Consider the following 5,346-nt stretch of genomic DNA (forward strand, 5'->3'; position numbering starts at 1 on the left):
GCCCTGTGGTCAACTGATAGTTGGGTTGTTTTTAGGGGCTTTATACTGTGGCATCCCACCTGGTTCACAAATGACTGGCTAGTGCAGCACTGGCTAGTACGGGGACAAACTCTAGGGGCAAGTCAAACTCTATGGACTGAGGGACAGAAGAAGCAGGTTGTGCTATATCATGTCACTGCCCATGCCCCTCTGGCCTCCCTGGAAATGATGAAGCAGATACTCTAGTGAGGGTGCACTGACTTGAACAAGGCCCTGCTTCTCATGTTGCAGAATGACTAAACAAGAAGTTGCTACATTCTGGCCAAAAGACGATGTGGGAGGTCACAAACTTACGGGGATTGCCTTGATCGTATGAAGAGATATGGGGCACTTGTAAAGCATGTATCCCTTGCTCTTGCCCTAATGTACAGTTTGCACTGATGGGGTTAGGCATTGTAGTGAGGGTCATGTTCCCCTAGAGTGGTGTCAAACAGACTTTATTGGACCACAACCAATGTCACATGGGTTTCACTACGCTTTAATTTGTATAGACACCATGAATGGATTGAAGCAAGCCTACCTTAGCAGGTGTGCAAATCAACAGGCCTATGCACCACAGGCGGATGCCTTCAGGTAACAGAAAGTGACCAAGGAACCCATTTCAGAGGAGCCAAAGTGCAACAATGGACCTAGATTTGGCTATAATGTGGAAGTTCCATGAGTCCTATAATCCACAGGCTGCAGGGGTGAACACTACAATGGCCTCTTGAAGAAAGGTGTGAGGATGGATGCCCACTCTTTACAGTGGTAGAGCACCCAGTTGTGGGATGTGATATGGACTCTCAATGAGAGTCCCAGACCTGGTGGCCTTGCTCCCTCAGAGGCACTTATCACCAATGGAAATACCCCATTACAATTACAGGTCCAGATCAAAGATGAGCTACTACAACCTGCATTCGGCACCCCAAACCACCTGCCAGCACCTGTAGCTATCATACCAGATACAACTGTAACCCTCATGTGGCCATGGACCTTTTCTTACATGACTGGATGGGGCCCAGGTTTGGATGCCAACCTAGTGATTAATGCCTGGGTTTCCTAAAGTGACAATGATGCACATGGGAACATCAAGTCTGTGATGGCATTTATTTTGTCATTATGATCTGTGCTTGTCCCACATCTGAATTCCTCAGTAGTGCCTACCATGAAGGTAAACCTGGCGTGGCCATGACTCTAAAGTGGGTGTATGATGCTGGCTTTTACATTAGTGGATGGGCGAGATTTACCATTGCTTGATCCTTTACGCTTGTTGCATTATCCTTAAGGTGGGTCACTGGATACACCTATGTTGAATAGGCTGCCATGTTTGCAACAGGGGCCAACATGTCCAACTTGTGGTTGTGCTCTGAGCTGCCTGCCAGTAGTACATCTGGACTACCATGGAAAATACAGCCGTGAACACAATGATGTGGATGACCCATGCTGCCTAGAACCACCACAATCACATGCTTAATGATAGTGGAGACCACTTGAAGATTTTGGTTTATGAACAAGTGAACCAGACCTGGTTATGGCTGGGCTATTCAGTGTGCGGTGGGTTTGGGTTGGCTTATGACTGTAAAAGTTGAAATTGTGGGGAAAGTCTCTTTGTGTATTGAATCTCTGGAATTGGAAAATGGGCAAAGTGTAGACTATGTACCCTCAAAGAGCTATGAAATTATTTAAAGACAGATGCGTAATACCAAATGGGGTCACCAGAGAACCAACATTCATGCCAGGGCTTATCTAGTATGCATGTTATGGACATGTAGGACACATATAACTGGACCTGTAGGTACACATGAGGAACTACATACTACATACTGGGGAAAATTGTAAAGACTATCAGCCCAGCCTTCAAACTGGAATCTGTTCAAAGACTGACATCATGTAAAGAGAACTCCCTGGTGCTTTTACCCTTGGCAACTTTCTCCCCCCTCGAGGTTATGCAATAGTTACTGAGCCCTTACAATAAACACAGCCTGTGCCTCAAACTCCATACACAAGACAATTATTCTCCCGACAGAGGAGATGACCCAAATGAGACAAGTGGCTTGCAGAACTACATGGCCTTAGATCTCCTTACTGTCACCCTAGGTGGAGTATGTATGTGTATATATATATATCCTCTTCCACACTGAATGTTGGTTTTTAAAAATTCCTTTTCTATGTTGTTGTCCAGCTTACTATTGATGTGGCATTTGGATGCAATGTACAAATTATATACTCACAGGGCCCCTCGAGGACAATGATCAAGTAAATCGTGAGTCGGGTATTCTGCAGGGGTGGAATGTTGTGCAAGTACGCATGTACGCTCTTGGAGGTGTGCCTGAAAGACCAGGACAGCCCCTCTCCAGAGTTGTGTATTAGCCTCCTAGTGGTATCTTAATGATCTAACAGTTTGCAAAGGGCCTTATAGGTGGCCTTGTTTATTCTGCAAATGGACTTGTAAGTGGCCTTGTTTACAGCTTAAGCCTGCCTGCCTTGGGGACCATATACATCATGCAGCCCACATTGGACGGCAGTTATGTAACATTTGGTAGTATGTCTTCTCTGTTCTGGGCAGCACTGAGGCTCTGTGTGGACTATCCTTGAGAAGGAGTCTCATTGGGAGAATCTTGTACAATTGGCTGCACTCAGAAACAGTAAAGTGATAGGAATCCCCTTCTTGATGCCCCTTGTAATTTTTCTGGCATCTCTGAATCCAAGGTGAATCTACCTGGAGCTGAGCTCCTGTAATGCACCAACTTTCATATGCATATGTGGCTGTTGATAATACTGTGACTTAGTCCTCAAACTGACATCTTTGCTCTTGAACAGTTTAAAAAGGTCTTTTGCAGCAGATTTACCTAATACAATATTTCGTTTAATTTATTGACTGCTGCTTCCATAAGTGTTGATGGTGGATCCAAGAAAATGTAGTCTCTGTAAACTTTAATCTTTTCTCTATTTATCATGTTATTTATTGGTCTAGTTGTGTAGATTTTTATTTTCTTTACATTAAGGTGCAACTCATACTGAAGGCTATGGTCTTTGACTTTCATCAGCAAGTATTTTAAGTCCTCTTTGCTTTCTGCAAGCAAGGTTGTATCATTTGCATATCACAGGTTGATAATGACTCATCCTCCAGTCCTGATGCCATGTTCTTCTTCAAAGAATCCAGCTTCTCTGATTATTTCTTCAGCATACATATTGAATACGTATGGGGAAAGAATATAACCTTAACATACACCTTTCCTGATTTTAAGCCAGTATCCCCTTGTTCTGTTTGAACGATTGCCTCTTGGTCTATATACAGATTCCTCATGAGTGTAATTCAGTGTTCCAGAGTACTCACTTTCCACAGTGTTGTTCATAGCTTGTCATGATCCATACAGCCAAAAGCCTTTGCTTTTGCATAGTCAATAAAGCACAGGTAAACATTTTCCTGGTATTCTCTGCTTTCAGCCAAGATTCATCTGACATCAGCAGTGATACCCCTCTTTCCACCTCCTCATCTGAATTTGGCTGTCAATATACTGTTGCAGCTGTTTTTAAATTACCGTTAGCAAAATTTTACTTGCATCTGATAATTTTCCCATTCTGTTGGATCACCTCTCCTTTAAATGGGAACAAATATGAAACTCTTCTAATCAGTTGGCCCAAGAGGTATGTTCCAAATTTTTCAGCATAGACTCACGAGTGAGTGCCTCCAGTGCTGCATCAGTGTGTTGAAAGATTTCAATTTGTATTCTATCAATTCCTGGAGCCTTGTTCTTGCCAATACCTTCTCTGCACCCGGGGCTGTCCCATTTAATACCCAATGGTTACATGCTACCTCTTGAAATGAACATTGACCATTTCTTTTTGGTACAGTGACTTTGTGTATTCCTTCCAGCTTCTGTTGATGCTTTCTACATCATTCAATATTTTGCCCACTGAATCGATTAATATTTCAAGTCAAGGCTTGATTTTTTTTTTTTCCCTGCAATTCTCTCAGCTTGAGAAACGCTGACGTTGTTCTTACCTTTTGTTTTCCTAACTCCAGGTGTTTGCATATTTAATTATAATATTCATCTTAGTCTTCCTGAGCTGCTCTTTGAAATTTTCTGTTCAGTTCTTTCAGCTCCTCATTCTTTCCATTTACTTTAAGATCTCAACATTGAAAAGTGAGTTTCAGAGTCTTTTCTTGCATCATTTTCATCGTTTCCTTCTCTCACTTTTTTTTTTTTTTCCTGTTTCCTTCCTATACGATGTTCTTGAAGTCATCCCACAACTCTTCTGGTCTTTGGTCATTAGTGTCTAATGCATGTCTGTTCTTCAGATAATCTCTAAATGCAGGTGGGATATGTTTAAGGTCCTATTTTCACTCTCATTAACTTGTTTTCATTTTCTTCAGCTTCACCCAGAAACTGCAGATGAGCAATTGACAATCATTCCACAGTCTGCACCTAGCCTTGTTTTGGCTGATGATATGCAGCTTTTTCTCTGTCTCTGTCCACAGATGTAGTCAATTTGATTTCTGTGTAGCCCACCTGTGGATGCCCATGTATATGTTGTTGCTGTTGTTGTTGTTAGGTGCCATCGACCTTATGCACAGCAGAACTAAACACTGCCTGACCCTGGGCCAACCTCACTATTGTTCCCATGCTTGTGTATAGTCAGTCATCTTTTATGTTGATTAGGAAGGCATTTGCCCCAGAACTATCAAGATCATCAGTGAAACAACAGGGACAAAATTAAGAGTTCTATCAAATGGCATATGCAGACTATCAAGCATGGCAAAAGACACACATACAATAAAGAACAAAATAGATGACTAGCACAGACTAAAAATTAGAAAATTATGTGCATGAAAAGAGTACAAAGGGAGTCCACAGACTAGGAAAACATTTTCTGCATCAACATATCGGACAAGGGACTGACTAATATATACAATTTATAGGAAACTACAACACATCTACAAGAAAAAGACATATAACCCGATTAAAAAATGGGCACAAGACATGAATAGACACTTCACCAAAGAAGACATTCAGGAAGCAAACACACATATAAAGAAAGTTTCAAGATTATTGGTCATTGTTGTTAAGTGCCATCAAGTCGATTCTGACCCATAGTGACACTGGATAGGGTTTCCAAGGAGTGGCTGCTGAGCTTGAACCACTGACCTTGCAGTTCAAATGGTTTTGTAAATTGACATATTAGCCCATAGTGCCACACCAGAATTCCTATTAGCCATTTGTTGTTGTTGTTAAGTGCCATTGAGTCGGTTCCGACCATAGCGACCCTGTACAGGGTTTCCGAGGCTGTAAATCTTTACGGGAGCAGAAAGCCTCATCTTTCTCC

Source organism: Chrysochloris asiatica, unplaced genomic scaffold (genome assembly GCF_000296735.1).
Source record: "Chrysochloris asiatica unplaced genomic scaffold, ChrAsi1.0 scaffold00357, whole genome shotgun sequence".
NCBI lineage: Eukaryota > Metazoa > Chordata > Mammalia > Afrosoricida > Chrysochloridae > Chrysochloris > Chrysochloris asiatica.